This window comes from Miscanthus floridulus, chromosome 13 (genome assembly GCF_019320115.1).
Source record: "Miscanthus floridulus cultivar M001 chromosome 13, ASM1932011v1, whole genome shotgun sequence".
NCBI lineage: Eukaryota > Viridiplantae > Streptophyta > Magnoliopsida > Poales > Poaceae > Miscanthus > Miscanthus floridulus.
This window is the reverse complement of record NC_089592.1, coordinates 84,082,837-84,104,930: the sequence shown is the minus strand read 5'-3', so window position 1 is coordinate 84,104,930 and position 22,094 is coordinate 84,082,837.

Genomic DNA, 22,094 nt, shown 5'->3' with positions numbered 1-22,094 from the left:
GCCCAGATATTGTTCGAGGTGGGCCAAGCAGCCTAGCCGAGCCTCGGATGAGGTGGGGGTTTGCCGGTGGTTGTCTCTTAGTTTTGATTTTTACAAGGTCTAAGCAATTTTTTCGGCTCTTGCTTAGGGGACCCCCTTTTATGGTACCCGACAGTAGCCCCGAGCCTCAGGGAGGGTGTGAGCGCTCTTCCTGAGGTTTTGGCGAGACTTGGCTTGTGGCAGCTCCTGACAGGATAGTATTTCATACTCAAGGCCTCGGTGGGTGCGCGTGAGCGCACCCATCGGGTGTAGCCCCCGAGGCCCTGGGGGAGTGGATTTATTCCTCTAGGGGCTTTTCTCATGTTGAGCGAGGGGTTTTATCGTGTTTGCCGAGTCCACGAGTATGAGTTCGGGTCGCTGGGCCTCGGCTTGGTTGCAGGAAGAGTCCCTGAGCCTCTGCTTGAAGCAAGAGGGCGATCAGGAGTTTTCCTGTCTTTTTTGTGCGGCCCTCGCGCATCCTTTTCGTTCAGAAGGAGGGGTGGAGTATGCCAGGCTACCCTCGGTGGGCGCGAGCAGTGACACCTCCGGTGAGCTGTTATCGGGTAAGTCTAAGTGGAGGCCCGTGCCCCATTCGATAGGGGTCGGCTGGTGGTCCAGAGACGCACTTCAAAAGTACCAGAGAGCTTCTCTAGTGGGTCCCAAGGCCGTTCGATTGGCCCTGGGGGCTCAGTGCCTCCCTACGGGGGGATCCCATTCAGAGACCTCCCTACTGGTCTCGGGCACGACTTAGGGCATCCCAAGCAATTGCTTGCTTGGTCCTCGACCATGTACGGGCTCGCCCATAGTCATCCCTGACTCTATTTGTCCTGGGCGGCTGTCGAGACCCTTGGGGGCCCAGCCTTTGAACCCCTGGATCGTAACGGGCTTGATGCCTTTTATCACGTTTGTCGAGCCCCCGAGTGCGAGTTTGGGTTGCTGGGCTTCGACCTGGTTGCAGGAAGAGTCCCCGAGCCTCTGCTCGGAGCAAGAGGGCGATCAGGTGTTTTCCTGTCTTTTTTGTGTGACCCTCACGCATCCTTTTCGTTCGGAAGGAGGGGTTATTTGCCGAGCCCTCGAGTGCGAGTTTGGGTCGCTGGGTCTTGGCTTGGTTGCAGGAAGAGCCCCCGAGCCTCTGCACGGAGCGAGAGGGCGATCAGGAGTTTCCCTGGCTTTTTTGTGCGGCCCTCACGCATCGGTTGTTTGCCAAGCCCTCGAGTGCGAGTTTGGGTCTCTGGGTCTTGGTTTGATTGCAGGAAGAGCCTCGAGCCTCTGCACAGAGTGAGAGGGCGATCAGGAGTTTCCCTGTCTTTTTTGTGCGACCCTCGCGTATCCTTTTTGTTCGGAAGGAGGGGTTGTTTGCCGAGCCCTCGATTATGAGTTTGGGTCGCTGGGTCTCGGCTTGGTTGCAGGAAGAGCCCCCGAGCCTCTACACGGAGTGAGAGGGCGATCAGGAGTTTCCCTACCTTTTTTGTGTGGCCCTCGCACATCCTTTTCGTTCAGAAGAAGGGGTGGAGTATGCCAGGCTACCCTCGGTGGGCGCGAGCAGTGACACCTCTGGTGAGCTGTTATCGGGTAAGTCCGAGTGGAGACCCATGCCCCATTCGATAAGGGTCAGCTAGCAGTCCAGAGACACACTCCAAACATACTAGAGGGCTTCTCTAGTGGGTCCCAGGGCTGTTCGATTGGCCCCGGGGGCTTGGTGCCTCCCTACGGTGGGATCCCATTCAGAGACCTCCCTACCGGTCTCGGACACGACTTAGGGCATCCCAAGCAATTGCTTGCTTGGGCCTCGGCCATATATGGGCTTGCCCATAGTCATCCCTAACTCTGTTGTCCTAGGGTGGCTGTTGAGACCCTCGGGGCCTAGCCTTCGAACCCCTAGACCGTAACGGGCTCGGTGCTCAGTTCCTTCGTCTAAAAGGAATCGGATAGGGGATATTCCCCTCCCATTGGCTGGCGACGGCGGTTGCGCCTTTTGAGGCAGTTCCTTGGGGAGACGGAATGGCGCCTATCGTTGCTACGGTCAGATGTGACGCGACATCTACGGATGGGACGTTATCGTGCACGCGATTAATAAGGAAAAGGTGGACGCGTGGGCGGTTTAATCGATCTAGATTAACTGTGTCAGATCTGAGGGAAGCTTTCCCAGTTTTGTCGGCCGTCCATTTCGCCCCCTTCCCTCATAAATATGTGACAAGCCTCGTCCCTCCCCTCCTTACCTTGCCTGCATACGTTCGACCTTTTTGCCCTTGAGCGGTTGCTAAGAACAGAGAGCACCGGGGAGAAGAAGGGAGTAGGGGGAGGAAGAGAGAGAGAGAGAGAAAGAGCGAGTGAGCCTTACCGCTGTAGCCACATTCTCCACTGCACCCATGGCCAGCGGCGCTGTTGTCATCCAGGCGGATCCTTGGGGTCCGTTCGACATGTCTGCAGCGACGCTATAGTCGCTCGTCGACGACAGCCTCCTCTGCCTGGTTACCAACCCCAACAGACCTGAGTGGATTGCTCTGGGGGGTGAGCCAGAGCCGAGGCCACGCGATGGCTACATTGTGAGCTTCGTGTCCTTCCATGAGCGTGGTCTCGGCCTATCGGTGAACTGGTTCATGCGGGTGCTCCCGCATTACTATGGTGTGGAGCTCCACAACTTCAACCCCAACTCCATCGCGTAGGCGGCCATCTTTGTCGTTGTTTGCGAGGGGTACCTAGGCATTGCCCCCCACTGGGAGTTGTGGCTCCACCTCTTTCGGGCGGGGCTTACCACCAAGCCGACAGGCACGGTGGGCACGTGGAAGGCGATGAGGGCCGGCGGCTGCACTCTCCAAGTGTGCCAAGACCAGCAGCTCCTCTACATCCTAGCCCAGCTCACGTCGTCCAACCGTCACTGGTACAACAGCTGGTTCTACCTCCACAATGACAACGGTGGACTTCCCCCCTATACCGGGCAGGTTGTGGAGAGCCAGCCGGAGAGGTGGAGGTACGGCGTTCTGGTGGTTGATCAGCCCAAGCTATGGCTGCTCCTAGAGGCGCTGGAGAGGCTGCGCAGCCACGCCTTATGGTGGCTGTGGTCATGGCGGCCTTCCACCGCTAGAGGGTGCTGCCGCTGATGGCTCGACGGCAACGCCTGTTCGACATGACACCGGATGAGCCGATCGAGGGCGTCCAGATGTCCGCCGTCGCCCTCTCCGATGAGGAGATTCTACGTCGGGTGAGAGAGACGGTGGAGGGGCGGCTGAGGAGCAGTGGTCTGACCCCATTCGCGATGCGCCCGTTGTGGGGGTACCTCTCTCTGGTGAGTCACGTGCCGCTGCGGCCCCCGAGTCCTCCTTGCTTCTTATATTTTTGATCTATTCCTTATTCGTGTTTGCTGTTCCTGCAGGGGATGAGGGATGTGCGAGCCTCCCCGCCGCCCATTCTTGAGGACATAGAGCGGCGGGTGGTGAACAAGGTGCATGCCGAGGCGTAGAAGAAGTGGAAGGATGTCAAGGAGGCAAGGCGCAAGAGGAAGAGCCTCGAGCGTGATGAGCTGGAGAAACATCGCCGGCAGCAGAGGCACGATGGTCTCCCAGTGGAGCCATCTCTGTCACCGTCGTTGTCAGATTCCTTGAGCGATGACGACGAGAGCGAGGCGAGGTACCCTAGACCATCTCCCTAACATTAGGGGGACGACGCCTGGGGCGTCGGTGAGTAGCCTGGCGTTTCTAGGAGGAGGAGGAGAGGACGCCTTGGGGCCAGTGATCGCCCGCCCTAGGGCCGAGGCCACCACGCCCGAGGCCCGGGCGTTAGGGAAGCGTGTCGTCAGCCCGGTGGGCTCAACGGCGGAGGTGGAGCAAGCAGCAGCGGGGGCGGTGCAACCACCTCCACAGAGGGTCAAGGGGGCGTCGGAGTCTGGTGAGGGCCGGCCGGCACCGGTGGACACGGGGCCGTGCCACCGCCACCACCACCACCATTGCAGAGGACGAGGGACGCAATGCAGAAGTGGTTGTGTCCCCGTTCGAGATAAGTGTTTTGTCAGCGGAGTTTACAACATCTCTCACTTGTCCCTTGGTCGTATGCTGACCTTGTGAGTGCTTTGCCTTTAGCCGAAAGCGTCAGGTGGAAGCACCCACCCTAGCGCCATGTAAGGTGCTCAAGGTGAGCACCAGCTCCACCGCCTAATGGGTGGTGGAGGCGCAAGCCGCCATATAGCGTGGCGCGGCGTCGACGAGGGCTGACCCGAAGGAGCCGGTCACCCAAGGAGAGGTTGCCGAGGTAGCCACGAAATGAGTGGGGAGAAGGCGCCTACGCCCCGTGAGGCCGAGGCCCACGAGTCAGATGAAGCCGAGGCGCCCTCAATTGCTGAGGCCACTGAGGTCGAGGCCGAGGCCCTTATGACTTCCGAGGTCGAGGCGATGGAGGCCGGGCATCCAGGACCACTGAGGCCGAGGTGGTGGAGGCTGGAGCTCTCGGGACCACCGAGGCCAAGGTGGCGGAGGTTGGCATGGGCGTGGTGGAGCCGATGGCCCAAGAAGCGGAGACGGAGGCGGGGCAAGCTTTAGTACCACCCTCGGTCCAAGACCTGCCACCGTCGCAGGAGAGCACCCAGGAAGTGGAGGTCCATTTGATCTCCTCCGATGATACTTCCGGGGGAAGGAGGTGGCAGATGCCGAGGCAGCCAGCACCGCGGAGTAGCCAGCTCCGACTTCTGGCGAGGGAAGCTCGACCCTCGTGTGGGTACAACCCGAGCCCCGTGGGTGGGATCACCCACGTGTCTTATGGCGGAGCCAGGATGACCCTAAGGGGGAGCCTTTATTCGCCCTTGAGGACGCGGCCGAGGGGGCGGGGCTCTGGGGCTTCTTCGAGCAATTTCGCCAGCTAGCGGAGCGGTTGCTGCGAACAGCGCTGTCCGTCATGGCTGATGATCTGCCCAGGGTTGCCTAGGTGCGTGCTTTCTTTCCCGGTGCTGTGTCATCTTTTTTCGAGTTTTCTCGCATTGCTTGACCCTTGTTCTGCCTATCTAGGAGCTCGAGGCCCGGTCCCTCAGGAAGTCGATGTTCCTCTAGAGGGAGAGGGACATCTAGGACTAGCTCTGGCAGTAGAAGGACCTACTCGCCAATGCTAACGAACTTCTATTGGTGTAGAGCGTGGAGGTGGAGGACCTCTGCCTTCGCTGTGCTGATATGAAGGCCAAGGTGGCCACGGCTCGAGAGCAGGCTGCCCCTTTGGTGGCGTGGATCAAGGAGCTAGAGGAGGAGTTGACCCAGGTGGCCGGCGAGCAGGACACCTTTAGGTCCCGGGCCGAATAAGTGGAGGCCTCTGCCAAGGCCGTCGCTGGGCAGCTGGGGGCAGAGCAGGGCATGCACCTGCTAACAAAAGGTGCCCTGGCAGAGGCCCTCAAAATGGCCAAGGCCTCTCGGGTCAAGGCCTTAGCCTAGAAGGAAAAGGCCAAGGGTTTGTCCTGTTGAGCCACACCGCTTGTTTTATTTGTTCTTCTTGCGTTCGACCCCTAACTCCCCGATGTGACACAGAGCTGGAGAGGGAGGCTTTTAGGGCGGCCGAGGCCTCTCGGGTCGAGGTCCAAAGCTGGAAAGAGAAAGCCGAGGGTGAGTCCCATAGGCCTTTGCCCCTGTTTGGCTTATTTCCTTTTGTGCTTAACCCCATCCCGCTTGTCTTGGTGCAGGGTTGGAGAAGGAGGTCTCCCGGGCAGCTGAGGCCTCCATTGAGGTGCAAGCAGTGCTCGAGGCTGAGATCCAGGAGCACAATGCACTGCAGAGCGCCACCCGTACCGCCTGTGAGGCCCTAGAGGTCGGGGGGTCGAATCGGGCAGCTCCCTCGGGAGCCGCTTGATCGTGTTGAGCGATCGAGTCCATGAGCAACTCCGGGGGGTGCTGCATACGGGCGTTAAGCGTGCCCTGGTTGTCGTCTCCTCGCACTACACTAGCATTGATCTCGAGGCCATCAGCGACAGTTACGTCTTGGCTGAGGATGACAAAGAGGCCGAGGAGGAGGTCATGAAGTTGGTGGAGGCGGCTGAGGCCCCTGGCACGGCACTGGCCAAGCTGTTCAAAGAGGAGGTGGTTCCTCCTGCGCCGACCGCCGACGCTGGTGACCCTGAGTTCTGACCTGGGCCAAAGGGGCCATGTAAATAGATTAGGATTTAGATTATTGTACCGTAACGCTTGTGGCCGTCGAGGCCTTTTTTAAAGTACTTATGCGTCTACGCTTTTTAATCGTTTTTTGTTGTATTTCCGAGCCTCTACCCTCTGTCTCGTCTCTGAACATATCACTTTGCAAAAAACTTCCTCGGAGCCTAAGCTGCCCCTCGGGCAAAAGGTGGTGAGGGAGTTGCCGTAGCCCGGAGGCATAGGTCGTCTCGCGGCTCGGCCGGCCTTTTGGCCCTAAGACAGACTATCGATCCTTAGGTTTTTTACAATCGATTTGTCCGAGCACACTAGAGAGTTTGGCATAGAATTTTTTTTCAAAAAACGACTAAAAACAGTGACTGGGACTTAGGGGGGGGTCCCCCCTTCTAGCCCCTGAGGGAGGCTCAGTTCTGTAGAGGTAGAGCTGAGTCTTGTTCGAGCCCTGTGGTGGGCACCTCTGCAGAGGCAGAGCCGAGTCTTCCTTATAGCGTTATCATAACGCCGATCCCCCATCGATGGGCTCAGGGGGTTTCTCGAAAAATTAAAGCAACTAAAGAACGCTTCTTTATTGTATTTTGAGAAACAATGTATAGAATGCTTGGAAATTTAAGGGTAGAAGCGACGTAGCTGTTCTATGTTCCAAGCGTTGGTGAGGATTTCGCCCTTCTCGTTGGCCAGCTTGTAGGTCCTAGGCTTTAGCACTTGGGCGACGATGTACGGCCCTTCCCATGGCGGGGTCAGCTTGTGGTGGCCTTTGTTGCTCTACCTTAGTCTCAGCACTAGGTCGCCCACCTTTAGGTCTCGGTTTCGAATGCGCCAGGCTTGATAGCGTTGTAGGGCTTGCTGGTATTTGGCGGAGTGTAGCAGCGCGATGTCTTGGGCTTCCTCCAGTTGGTTGAGGGTGTCCTCATGGGTAGTGTGGTTGCTTTGCTCATTGTAGGCCTGTAGCCTCGGGGAACCATACTCCAAGTCAGTGGGGAGGATGGCCTCGGCTCCATAGACTAGGAAGAACGGTGTGAACCTCGTGGCTCGGCTCGGAGTGTTCCTCAGGCTCCAGATGACCGATGGGAGTTCGGCAAGCCATTTCTTGCCAAATTTCTTCAACCGGTTATATATTCTTGGCTTGAGGCCTTGTAGGATCATGCCATTGGCATGTTCTACTTGGCCATTTGTCCTAGGGTGTCCTATGGCTGACCAGGCCACATAGATGTGGTGTTCATCGCAGAACATCAGGAACTTGTGGCCAGTGAATTGTGTCCCATTGTCAGTGATGATGGTGTTTGGAACCCCAAACCTGTGGATGATATTAGTGAAGAACAGCACCGCTTGCTCGGATTTAATTCGATTGATCGGACGAGCCTTGATCCACTTGGAGAACTTATCGATTGCTACCAGCAAATGGGTATAGCCCCCGGGGGCCTTCTGAGAGGCCCAACCATGTCCAGCCCCCACATGGCGAATGGCCATGTAATGGAGATGGTTTGGAGGGCTTGGGCCGGGAGGTGGGTCTGCCGCACATAGTACTGACATCCCTCGTAGGAGCGTACCAGCTTGGTGGCATCAGCAACTGCCGTTGGCCAGTAGAACCCTTGGTGGAAGGCGTTTCCAATGAGCGTTCGAGGTGCTGCATGGTGCTCGTAGGCTCCTGCGTGCAAGTCCCAAAGTAGGGCTTGGCCTGCCTTAGTGGTGATGCATCGTTGGAGGACGCCAGATGGGCTTCGCCTATACAATTCGCCGTTGCTGAGGACATAAGTTTTGGATCGTCGCGCAAGCCATCGGGCTTTGGTCCTGTCTGTAGGAAGCTCTCCTCAAACGAGGCAATCAAGGAATGGGACTCGCCAGTCCGTGCCCTGGTTAGTCTCGGAAGGCTCCACGTTGACTTCCATGGCCTCGAGCTTGGCTACGGGGGCCTCGATGATAGAGAGGGCCTCAAGCCCTGCCGTGGGCTCGACCAGTGGGCCCTCTCCCACCGCCAAGGCGTAGTTGATGGAAGGCTTGTGGAGGTCTCTGGCGAAGACATTCGAGGGGACCGAGGCCCATGCCGACGCCATCTTTGCCAGTTCATCTGCGGCCTCGTTGAATTTTCACGCAATGTGGTTGAGTTCGAGACCGTCGAACTTGTCTTCTAGGCGATGTACCAACTTGCAGTACGCCTCCATTTTGGGGTCATGGCAGTTCGACTCCTCCATCACTTGATCAACGATGAGCTATGAATCGCCCCGTACGTCGAGACGCCGTACTCCAAGTTCGATGGCGATCTGCAAGCCATTGATGAGGGCTTCATATTTGGCTGCGTTGTTGGAGGCGGCGAAGTGGAGCCGAATCATGTAGCGCATGTGCACTCTGAGGGGTGAGATGAAGAGCAGACTCGCGCCTACCCCGGTCTTCATTAGGGACCCATCAAAGTACATGGTCCAGCATTCCGCCTAGATTTGAGCAGGTGGCAGTTGGGTGTCGGTCCACTCTACCACAAAATCGGCCAAGACCTAGGATTTGATTGCTTTTCGAGGCATAAAAGACAGGGCTTCCCCCCATGAGTTCCACGACCCACTTGGCTATTCTACTCAAGACCTACCGGTTCTAGATTATCTCTCCCAGAGGGAAAGACGACACCACAGTCATCGGGTGGGACTCGAAGTAGTGACGCAGCTTGCGTCGAGCCAAGACTATGGCATAGATCAGCTTCTAGATGTGGGGGTAGCATGTCTTAGTCTCGGAGAGCACCTCGCTGATGAAGTAAACAGGTCGTTGGATGGGTAAAGTGTGCCCCTCTTCCTGCCTCTCGACCACTACGGCCGCGCTAGCCACTTGGGTCATTGCGGCGACATAGAGTAAGAGGGCCTCACCCATGGTCAGCGGCACCAGGATGGGGGGATTAGTGAGTAGTGCTTTGAGCTTGGCGAGGGCTTCTTCAGGCTTGGGGGTCCAAGAAAAGTGTTCGGATTTTTTCAAGAGGCGGTACAGGGGCAAGCCTTTTTTGCTAAGGCGCGAGATGAAGTGGCTCAGGGCCGCAAGGCATCCCATAACCCTCTGCACTCCCTTGAGGTCTCAGATTGGTCCCATGTTGGTCATGGCCGAGACCTTCTCTGGGTTGGCCTCGATGCCACGCTCTGAGACTATGAATCCCAAGAGCATGCCTCGGGGGACCCTGAAGACACACTTCTCAGGGTTGAGCTTTATGCCCTTCTCTCTAAGGCATTTGAAGGCTATCTTCAGGTCATCAATGAGATCACTGGCCTTTCTGGACTTGACCACGATGTCATCCACGTAGGCCTCGACGGTTCGCCCGATGTGCTCGCCAAAGACCTAGGTCATGCATCGCTGGTATGTGGCCCCTGCATTTCTGAGGCCGAACGGCATAGTCACATAGCAGTACATGCCGAATGGGGTGATGAAAGAAGTCGTGAGCTGGTCGGATTCTTTCATCTTGATTTAATGGTAACTGGAATAAGCATCAAGGAAAGATAGGGTTTCACATCCAGCAGTGGAGTCAACGATTTGGTCAATTCGAGGTAATGGGAATGGGACTTTTGGACATGCTTTATTCAAACCGGTGTAGTCTACACACATCCTCCACCTCTCGTTTTTCTTCTTAACTAATACAGGATTAGCTAACCACTTCAGATGGGATACTTCTTTGATGAATCCGGACACCAAAAGCTTCTGCACCTCCTCGCCGATGGCCCTGCACTTTTTCTTGTCGAATCGGTGTAGGCACTGCCTCACCGGTCTAGAGCCAGCTCGGATGTCCAAGGCATGCTCGGTGACTTCCCTCGGTATGCCCGACATGTCCGAGGGACTCCATGCAAATACATTGGCATTCGCACGGAGAAAGTCGACGAGCATGGCTTCCTATTTGCTATCGAGGGTGGCACTGATCCTCAGCGCTCGGTCATTGGGGCAGGTGGGGTTGACCGGGACAAACTTGATGGCCTTCATGGGCTCAAAAGTCTCGGCATGACGCTTGGGCTTGGGTGGCTCGCTACCAAGTCATTCAAGGTTGACGATGAGGGTCTCAGCCTCCATGATAGCCTCAGCATACTCGATGCATTCAACGTCGCAGTCGTATGCATGCTCGTACGTGGACTCGACAATGATGACGCTGTTGGAGCCTGGCATCTTGAGCTTGAGGTAGGTGTAGTTGGGGATCGCCATGAACTTAGCATAGCACGAGTGCCCTAGGATGGCATGGTAGGCCCCCTTGAACCCAACCACCTTGAAGGTGAGGACCTCCTTGCGGTAGTTGGAGGGAGTGCCAAAGCAGATGGGCAAGTCGATGCGCCCGAGGGGTCGTGTGCGTTTCCCTAGCACGATGCTGCGGAAAGGCGTGGCATCGCCTCAGAGCCATGACTTGTCAAGCCCCAAGAGTTCTAGGGTGTTGGCGTAGAGGATGTTGAGACCGCTGCCTCCGTCCATCAACACCTTGGTGAGCCGAGTGTTGCCGATGATCGGGTCGACGATGAGTGGATACTGCCCAGGGTTTGGGATGTAATCGGGGTGGTCATCCCGATCAAAGGTGATTGCCTCCTGAGACCAGTCGAGGTACCGAGGAGTGGCCACCTTAACTAAGAAGACCTCCTGGTGCTCCCTCTTTCGCTGATGTGCCGTGAGGCACACTGAAGGTCCGCCAAAGATCATGAAGGCATTGTACACCTCAGGGAACCCGTCATCCTTGTCGTCGTCCCTGTTGCCGGCGCCTTTCTTCTTGGCATCGTCGTTGGGGAGCCCGAGCTTGGCGTAGCAATGCTGGAGCATGGTGCACTCTTCGAGGGTGTGCTTCACCGGGCCCTGGTGGTAAGGGTAGGGCTTCTTTAGCATGTCGTCAAAGAGCCCGGGGCCTCTGGCGAGGCCTTGGGATTCTTGCGATCTGCGGCTATGACTAGACCGACCTCAAGGACCTCCTGCTTCCCCTGGTGTCCCTTTTTCTTTTTCTTAGGGAGGTGGGGGCCGAGGCCCCGGGGGCCTCATCCCTCCGCTTCCCCTTGGCATCGTTGTCGGGGAAGATGGCCCCGATAGCCTCTTCGCCTGAGGCGAAGTTGGTGGTGATGTTGAGGAGCGCGACCGCTGAGGTCAGCACATTTTGGCCTAACTCTCAGACCAGGTCTCGATAGGAGGTGCTGGAGAGGAATGTCTGGACAATTTCTGAGTCGCCGACACTAGGCAACTTAGTGCATTGCTTGGAGAAGCATCGAATGAAGTCTCGGAGAGACTCATCTGGCTTCTAGCGATAACTCTTGAGGTCCCAAGAGTTCCTGGGGCGCACGTATGTGCCCTGGAAATTCCTGACGAAGACCTTTACCAAGTCGCGCCAGTTGTGGACCTATGAGGGAGGGATGTGTTCAAGATAGGCTCGCGCTGAGTCTAACAGGAACAACGGGAGGTTGCGGATGATGAGCAGGTCATCGTCCACGCCACCTAGCTGACAAGCCAGGTGGTAATCGGCCAGCCACAACTCGGGGTTGGTCTCACCGCTATACTTTGCGAGGTTGGCCGGTTGCCGAAATCGGGCCGAGAAGTGAGCGCCGCGGATGGCCTTGCTGAAGACTCGAGGGCCAGGTGGCCTAGGAGAAGGACTACGGTCCTCCCCACTGTCGTAGCGACTGCCTCGGTGCGGGTGATAGCCTCGAGCAGGCCCATCATTGTCGTGGCACCATCGCCTGCTTACCACATCATAGTCGCCTTGTGCCTCGCGTCGGTCGCCGAGGCGATCGTGCACTGAGGGGGCCTTGTTGGCCGTTGGTGCCCGAGCAGGCTCAGGACGAACTGAGGCATCTCTACCCTACCGAGGCGATGCCGCGGGTAGTTCCAAGGCGCCCCCCGCGTCGTTGAGAGGTGGAGCTTTTAGCCTGCTGTACCGCGACGGTCTCGAGGAGGTCTCGAAGCTCACCGTGGACTAGTCGCCCCTTTGTGGTAGAGGGCTCGAGCATAGTCCGGAGTAGCATCACCGCTGTCGCGACGTTCTGGCTAGGGTGATTGAAGATAGGGAGTTGCTCGCCCCCTATGTCGTTGTTGATGCGGTGGTTGACATCGTGAGCCCTCCGTCGGGCTGCTCCGCCATCACTGCGACCCCACTGCTCTTGCTCGAGGGTGTCTCGGAGCTACTGTAGAAGGAGTCGGTCCTGCTCAACCTTGGCCTAGAGCTCACGGAGCTTCTCCAGGTCAAGGCATCGAAGTTCCTCATGTGCGAGGTTCTCGTTCCGCGCTGCCGGAGGCTTGATGCGTGGAGGTGCGGGGTCGCCTGCCCCCTCGTGGGGTGGGAAGCGACTGCCTGCCCCTTTGTCCTCATTGCCCATGCTCAGCATCCCAAACTTGACGTAGAAGCATTCACGAGTGGGATCGTAAGTGCCTTCGTCATCAAAGTTGGAGAAGCCGAAGTAGTAGTCGCTTGTGGCCAGGAAGCGGCGCATGGCTTTAGGGTCACGAAGCCTAGAGAAGTCCGCTCCAGCCCATGCCTCATCCTCCTCCGAGGAGTCAGCATGGGTGTGGGTCAAGGTTGTGGCATCGAGGTCGAGGGCGAAGCATTGGTGGCGTCCTGAGGGCTCCGCGTGAGCGGAAGCATAGGCAGAAGCATAGGCGGCGGCATTTCTCAACCCGAAGGGGTATAGGGATGGTGCCATCGTCGGGCTCCTCTCTACCGGAGTCGACCCCTCAGGAGGTGGCGGGGTAGAGCTTGATGACGGGGCATCGCTGCGCGCCACCGGCGTCTTTCCCTTGCCCAGGCTTAAGCTGGACAGGTCCCTAACTAGGGACTCCATACCAACAGCCGGGCATGGGATACCGGCGGAGCATGGTGCGTCGCCCTGAGCTCACGCGGTGTTAGGGTGGTCCCGCTCGCGTCGTGCCTGGTGAGCGCGACGAGAGCGGCGGCCTAGGCGCCGTCTGCGCCTGGGCTGCTGGTGCGTGATGTCATCATCAGTCGGTGGGGCTCTAGGTGTGAGGAGTACCATATCGTACTCAGATCCTAGAGACATGAACTCTAGGCTCCCAAACCAGATCACCGTGCCGAGACGAAGTGGTCGCACGGGTTCTGCCATCGAGAACTTGTTGGGATGACAAAGCTGACACACAGTATGGCCCTTACCTGGCGCGCCAACTGTCGGTGTTTTGGACCGGTGAGCCCTCAATCGACTAGTAAAAATGTACTGCGTGCCCCTAATCCAAGATGGTGATGCAAAGAGACACAAGGTTTATACTGGTTCAGACAATAGGTGCCCTACGTCCACTCTGAGAGATCGATCTTGTATTCCTTGCACCGAGATGCTTATAGTAGGGGTTTACAAGCAGGGTGAGAGAGGGAGCTAGCCCTAGGTCTCTGCGTAGCGGCGTGAGTTGCTTGAGATGTTGATCTCTTATAGTGTGGAGGAGTGTGTGTTACAGAGCGCGACGCATTGCTTGCGCATGTGTGTGTGTGTCTGAGCGATGTCTCAGTTGTCCGTTCATCGTGAGTTCGTCTCTAGAAGCGGCCCTGGTCACTCCCTTTTATAGTCGAAGGGAGCCACAGGGGCATTACATGCATTTGCTACGTGGCGTTTCATGAGTGGAGGCGGCATGCCGAGCCCTGTAGCTTGTCACTGTGGCAGCATGGTCGGTGGAGTAGCCTTGTCCTCGATGCACTGGAGCGACACGCTAGTCACGCCTGATCCTGTGCGACGTGGGAGCTCCTATGGCTTGGCGCAGAGTATGGTGCGTACTGCAGACGACGTGCCAGTCGCTGTATGTTGATTACATAGAGAGCCGAAGCCCAGTCGGTGCAGAGGCTAGACCACTGTGGGGGGGCTCGATGGGCGTGAGTCCCAAGGCGACCGAGACCCCGAAGCGGATAGCCGAGGCTCGGAGGGAGCAGTTGGTCTTTGTACGTTGATTCCGAGGCTACAGGGACCCGGACATGACTCTCCACGCCACGCTGTCCTTGGAGCAGGTGGGGTTAGGCAACACAGTGCCGCATGGGTGTCCATCGTGGGCACAATGCCGAGCACAGTGGCTGGTAACCCTTGCCCCATCCTATCCCGGATGGCATGGCGTCGATGTGACTCATGTCTTGTCGGCCACTCCGCTGTGTCGAGCCGTCGTTCGGCTGATATCGTGGGAGCGGTTGAATGCATTAGTTGGACGTGACGTCCTGTCGGAGAAGTTGGTCAAGGCGGAGGCGATGGGGTTGTTGCTGAGCCAGCCTCGAGCGAGGTAGAGAATCGGTACCTCGTCCGATGCCTTGCGTGCGGGGCCTCGAGCGAGGTGGAGAATCGGTGCCTCGTCCGACGCCTTACGTGCGGGGCCTCGAGCGAGGCGGAGAATCGGTGCCTCATCCGAGGCCTTACGTGCGAGGTCTCGAGCAAGGCAGAGAATCGGTTCCTCGTCCGAGGCCTTACGTGCGGGGCCTCGAGCGAGGCGGAGAATCGGTTCCTCGTCCGAGGTCTTACGGTTTGGGGCCTCGAGCGAGGCGGAGAGTCAGCTCCAAAATAGCCCTTAGATCAACCAATACCCTAAAGAAGGTGACGTCTGACTTCTTCCCATTGAGCAACTCATAAAGTGTCTTGCTAAGAAACTTTTAAAGGAATAGACGGTTGGATGCATAGCAAACGGTGTTAAAGAGCAAAGTCCTAGTGAGGTGATTGAGATTTGAGAATCCAAAAGAGAGACCTCATTAGTGAAAGCAAGAGTAGCAAAGTGTGCATCCACCCTTCTCATTAGGCTTGTCGTGGTCAAGTGAGAGTTCATGCTTGTTACTCTTGGTGATCGCCATCACCTAGATGGCTTGGTGGTGATTGGGAGCTTGGTGATCATCCGGTGGCGCTTGTGGATGACCCAACTCAAGTTGTGAGCGGTTGTGGGTGATTCACCGTGACGGAATGTCAAAGAATCAATCCATAGAGAGCACTTGATCCTTGCGCGGATCAAGGGGGAGCTACACCCTTGCGCGGGTGCTCCAACGAGGACTAGTGGAGAATGGCGACTCTCCGATACCTCAGCAAAATATTACCGCGTTCCTCCTTTTCTCTTTACTTTGAGCAATTCAATTCTTGTCTTTACATTCATAGAATTGTCATGCTAAAGTAGGATTGGAACTTAAGTGTCAAGACTTTTTGTGCGGTAGAACATTAGAAACACTTTCTAAGCATAAGGGGTGAAGTTGGGCTAACCGTAGGGTTTAATTATTGCAAAGAAATTTAGAATTAGCCCAATTCCACTACTAGAGAACATACTTTAGAACGATGTCCCAATTTGATATTAGCCTCGGCATTTTTTACCCCCGGGACTAGAAGGCATTTAGTCCCGGTTGGTGTCTCCAACCGAGACTAAAGGTCCCTGCCCAACGACTAAACCAGGACTAAAAGTCCTTCAACCTTTAGTCCCAGTTGGTAATACCAACCCAGACTAAAGGTAGACCCTTTAGTCTCGGTTGGTAACACCAACCCGGACTAAAGGTCTCCGGATGGGTTAGTTCAAAAGGAAAGCATCACATCCATTGTTAGATGTGTTGTGTAGGTGGAGTGGTAAGCTATGCGCGAGGTAGTGCATGAGGTCTTGGGTTCGAATCTCACAGGGCGCAATGGTGGGAGACATTATTTTTTTTAAAGCTGGGAGGATCTTTAGTCCCGGTTGTGGCAAACCGGGACTAAAGAACAACACTTTTAGCCCCGGATTGCTAGTCCTAGTTGGAAAACCGGGAGTAGAACTAGTTCCCAACCGGGACTAGATCTCATTTCTGTAGTAGTGTTCATCTTTGTCTCATGACATCTTGATCCTTTCACCCTTCATCTAGGCACTTGGTGTCCTCGACGGGCGGGCTCTACTAGGTCGGCGGAAATAAATTGTGTGAGCGCTGGGCGCACCCCACCGCCTGTGCGCCCCTCCACTCGATGCTGGACACGTGGCAGAGGAAGGGATCAAACGCTCCTAGAATTTTTAGGATCAGAGCCAGAGCAACTGACCGCTACCAGTGCTGAGACATGCGTGGAGAATTTTTACAACCAAGCCAGGCTGCTGGGCGTTTGATTGTTTTCTGTGCCACGTGTCCAGCACGGAGTGGAGGGGCGCACAGGCGTCGGGGTGCACCCATCGCTCACACAATTAATTTCCGGGTCGGCAGGCACCCCCAACAGGACGTTGTGCCCGAATTTTTTACTATTTGGCTCTTTTTTCGAAAGTTTCTCTCAAATAGACCACTGGCGGAAACAATTCCAGAAATGGACCCTTAGCTCGGCGCCAGAGAAGAAGTGTAGGCTGGGTTAAATGCAGGTGGCCCGGCGCCATTCAGACTGGCGCCGAGTCCCTGGCAGACCATTGTCCCGTGCCCAGGACCTCGGCGCCAGTGACCGTGACGCCGAGCCAAGGGTCAATTTCTGAAATTATTTCCGCCAGGGATCTATTTGAGAGAAACTTTCGAAAAAAAGTCAAATAGTAAAAAGTTCGTACGTGGTGCCTTTCCAGCGCCCCCACCTTCCTACCGCTGGGCGCTCCTCGACGGTCATGATGACTAGGCCATGCATGGACAGCGGCCGCGTCCAAAGCTGCTCACCTATAAGGCACGCACGCGGGAGGGACTACATCCCCATGCCTCGGATGACTAGCGCCACCGCTCACGCTCCCTAGTCTGCCAAGGTAGGGCTTGGGACATGGATATTCGGTAACTCTCCCTAGACCGCGTCACTAGGTGCACATGTGACTCCCTTTCGGCCTACCGCCAAGCAAGGGTCGGACATGGAGCCAATGGATCATGAGTGTTCCTAGAGTCGCTCGCCTTCGAGGTCCACGCACGGCAGGGACTACCTTCAGCACGCCATTGATGACTGGGAACGCCGTTGATCTCGCTCACCGATTGCCCATGAGCATGCCCGGAACACTTCTCCTGTCCAGCAGCACTGTCTCCAGGTGAGTCCAGATCCTATAGCTCACCTGTGTAGGACGCTAATCACAATAAGAGGCAGCTGCTTGCGGGACGAGGATCCTATGATCCGGGAATCCATCTTCTGGACAGACACCATAGCTCATCCTCGCTTCTCATCGGACGGTAGGAGGAGGCGCCCTGCTCCCCGGTGTACGAGCCTGTCGTGGTGTTGTGGACTGCGGGCCAAAATCCCCAGGCTTTTCCCACACAGTAGCCCATCAGGAGGAGCGCCTTGGACCTGGAGCTTAGCCAAACGAGCCTAGGGACCACCAAGGCTCGATGACTCACCAGAAGATGCTCCATGGCCTCAGGACCTAGCAGGCCGACGCGGACAGGTCCTCTGATTACGGCCAGGTAGACAACACCTCCTACCACGTCACCTGTATGGAAGTCGGCACGGTGACGGTGCATGTTACTATTACACGTCTATATCGGGCACTGACCCCTCTAGTGAGGACGACGCCACGGTGGGTCACGATCTCTACAACGACCCTAACGTAGACCGGGTGGACGACGACCATGATTTCTGCAGCGCCATCTTTAGGAGTGTCCCTGAACCACTGCTCACACACCCGACCTCTCCACCAACACGGGTTGGCAGCAACCGCATTGGAAGGGTGTAGAAGACTATGGCCGCTACCCGCTCGAGCTTGCACCTCGCGGCGCGCCCATCACCGGTGCCGGTGGCTGAACGCGCCCAGAGGAAGCTGATGCACGAACTCGACTTCATCAACAACCAGTAGCTGGCGCCGAATGCAGCTGTCACCACCTATGTGGATATGTATGCTGATGATCTGCCAGAGTAGGCCGTCTAGGTGATCAGGGCTGCCACACGCCTGAGCAACAAGAAGCTCCAAAGCACTAGCGGCTATGGTGGTGCAGGAGACAGAGGCAGTTGAGATGGAGGTTGCCTGAAACTTAGATGCAAAACCAGTGTCGTTGTGTCTGTGATCCATTAATTGTAGTCTAGAGCCAGCACCGGCCGATCTTCTATCAGTGGATTTAGTAATGCCAATGTTCATGATGAGTTTTTGGGAAAGGTGGACCAAATGCAGGTTGGGACCCAATGGTGGACCTATATGGCTGACTTCCCCCGGTGGATATGCTAGGATGGATAACAACAACCCCAAGATCCTGATTTGGAAGGTGAACTGGAATGTGTGCGGACTGAATAGTGCAGCAAGAAGAGAAGCAATGAAGCTATCAAAGGTCCTAATGGTCACGCAACTACCTAGTATCTAATAAGCTCTTGTAGAACCTCAAACCTCCGCAGCCTAGGCTGTACCTGGTAGCGCCCCTCGCACGTGTAACAACTGTTTGCTACCTTCTCCTTATTATAAATCAAAGCCGGAAAATTGGATTTTTTTTAAAAAAAAACTTTCTTTGCAAATCAATCCAAGGGGATTGAGGAGGTTGAAATCCCTAGCAAGTCAAAATCCTCTCTAATCCCTCTCAATCCCCCCCCCCCCCCCCCCCCCCCCCCCCCCAACCCCCATGGAATAGGGAATAGCCGAACAAGGCCGACAACATTATCGTGTAGTGTGCACCATGTGTTTTGTGCTTGCGTAGTTCTCTATACTTGATAGAACACCAATTTTGGAATATCAAGTTCCTGCGCAACCTGTATTTTGTGCATGTGAGAGGTATAGGAGATATCCATTGCTGATTTTACTGTGATTGTATGCATGCGTATGTACGTGCATTTTTGTGCCTGCCTGCGAGTGTTGGAATACATCTATTCCATGAGACTAGCCACATGTGTCGATGCTCCAAAATATCATGTCACAACCGATGCTCCATTCTTATTTAAGCTACAATGGCAACCTTCATCTATGGCCGCCCCATATATTGCAATAGGCAAATAGTACAACAAACATAACTTTATTCTCTCACCTCATCACTTTCTGTCAAATCCTCGTTTCACTTACAAGCAGGACCATATATCTTTCTCTCAACCAACACCGATGCATCTTGACATAGTTCTCAATGCTTGTTCTCCTAGAGTGGGCAAGCATCCAAGCTCACATGAAAAGAGTTTCATAAATCAATATTTCATAATGTTGTGGCCCGTCAACTTCAACATCTAGGCCTGCCCTACAAGGCTGCAAGCAGCGGATGTGAACGCCTATGATTGTTTGTTTTTTGTGTCACCTAAGGACATCACTTTTAGACAGAAAAAAAAGAAAAGGAAAAAAGCCTATTTTACCTCTTAAACTATCATTGTAATCTATTTTTTTTCTTGAACTCTTAAACCAGACATCTTACCCCCTGAAGTTAAACACTCAAAATCATTCAAATTACCTCTCTGCCATGTTTTAAAGGTGGTTTTGTCTTTTTTAGTTAAAAAATCTAGTAAATACTTGATGAGGCCTATTAAACCATAGAAAATGCCTCCAAGATTCTAAAAGTTCCAAAAAAATCATAGAGATGGATTGGGATATGAAAAATCTAAATAAAATATTTAGAGCTCATGAAAATATCTTTAGCAGCTTCCAAAAATTATATTTAACTCTAGGATAATGTGAAAAACTCGAAAAATCTAGAAAAAATCCCAAAACATTCTAATGGATGTCTAAACTTGTTTCAAAACTTTTCCATGACAAAAAAGGACACAACCAACATGAAGCAGCATTAATGCGTGTTGCATTCATGCTAGTTGCATCTCAATTCTTAGCCAAAGTTTTTAAAACACATTTAGACATGTTTTGGAATTTTTCTAAATCTAAAGTTTGAAGTTTCTAAATATAGTTGAGGAGCTCTAAATATTCTATATGGATTCTTCGTATCCTAATCTATCTCTATCTAAAGTTCATTATATTTTATAAGTTGCTTTAGCTTTTCTAGATACATAGCTTTTACTATGCGCCTAGATATATGCTATGTCTAGATATGTATCAAAAGCGCTATGTACCTAGAAAAAGTCAAAACGACTTATAATTTGGAACATATTGAGCATACTTACTGATTTTTTAACTAGAAAAAAAAAGACAAATCCGCCTTCAAAACCACTTCAAACTAGGATAAAGAGGTAATTTGAATGGTTTTAAGAGTTGGGGTGTAAGATATCTAGCTTTGGAGTTTTAGGAGAAAAAGTCAGACCATGACAATAGTTATGGGAGTCAAATGGACTTTGTGTAAAGAAAAGGGTACGAATGACCGTGAGCCTCGAAGATAAAGATTGTTGGACCGTCCAAACTCTATGAATTAGAGGAGGAAAAAGAAGGCCAGCTTTAGCCATGAATAAGCTATGCATTAGCAAAAAGAGGATATGATCACTATATCATCTCATTGTTATTAAGATTTAAAAAGGCCCTTCTTTGGGCTGAATATAATCAAGACTCATATATTTAATAATATGTGTAATAAATGATCAATAACTATTGTGTGATGCGGACAAAAACATTTCCTCAAAGATTGTGGTATTGATAATTAGTAGGATGAGGTCTCAAGAACAAAAAATCAGGGGATTAAAAAAGAAAGAAAGAAAAAACAGGGAGGAAATGCCTAGGAGTGCTTTGTAGTGCTATTTATTCTCGCAAGAATCATCAAATTCTTATGACTCACTTAGCGCCAAAAAAAAACTTATGGCTCACTCTTAATCATTTGACGTACATTGATTTATTTACACGGTACCATTAAAATTTTGCTCTAGATGTCATTGAACTGCATTTTCATTGATTGATCTTGTGAACATACACCTCGAATGGACATGTTGATTTGGTGATTATAGGAGACATTAGATTGTATAGACGATTATATCAATATATCTAATGCCGCATAGTTGCTAATCCATATTTTATTTGATCGGTCGAATGAGATTATTCCAATCGGATTGGTTCTTTAAGCATATATTTGGTTTGGGGATGTAGAAGGATGGGATGGTTCCATTCCTGATTTTAGCGTTGGAATGGTTCCTTTTTTGTATTTAGTTAGGAGAGATGGATTCATCCTTGTTCTTTATTTGGTTGGGTGATTGAGCTAGAGATGAATGATGGAATTTTAACACCGTCGGTTAGCCATGGGGTCCATAGGTAATAGCCCCTCTTTCTTTCTTACCCTGTCGACCTTTCTTCTCTTCCCAACGAAGATGTGTCTCCACCGCCCCATGAGCCACCCGCAGGCACACGAGGCCTCTAGGAAGCTTCACCCTCCCCCTACCTGCGCCATCCCAACCCACAACGTTGTCAGGCCTCTGGCACCTCACTTTTTGTAGTCTTCCTTCTCTCGATTTTTTTCTTCTTCAATTATCGTCGCTCCTCCTGGATGCGAAGAGGTTGACATGCTCCACCTCACTTACTCCAATCTGTAAGGCCTGCCCTATCATGTCCACGACACTCCGCCGTCTCCACCACGATCCGTAGCACCATCTCCGCCCCGCGCGCTTCACTCTACCTTCACAGTGAAAACGACATGCATGACGAAAGCCAAAGGGGATGTCCCTGTCCCTTCATTTTCCACGGATGGGGTGACCTTGCATATATGAATCGAGTATCCCTTATGGGACGGTTCCATCTCATTAGGTAGTGTTTGGCTGAGTGGATATGCAGTGATAGGACATGATGGTCCATGGATGGTAGATGTTTGGTTCACGAATGATATGGTTAAGGGAAACCAATAGAGATGAATATTCTCTAAATATGCTAGACAAGCTCACCTCTAAAAGTTGGGTGTGCGAGATCATCCATATCCAGCAATGGCCGGTTGATTATGTGGAACCATGCATTAATTGTTTTACTTTTGAGATTAGCAATCTTCAAATGGTTTTCATCTCGCAAACCGTTTATGTAATTTATCACATGATTGCACCATTGTATTGGTTATAGTTAAATCTACAAAACAATATCTCACATGATTATGTTTGGTAAAAATAAACAGACACAAAGTGGATCCCACATGTGACATGCCATAACCAGCCTAGCATCCTTGTCCAACCAACGAAAAAGAAAAGTGGCTCATCCTATTGAAATCTCATCCATCCAACCAAACAAAAAATGTCTCGCCCCATCTATCTATATGGATAACCATATCCCAAAATCCATGAATATCCATCTCTCATCCAACCTTACCCTCAAACC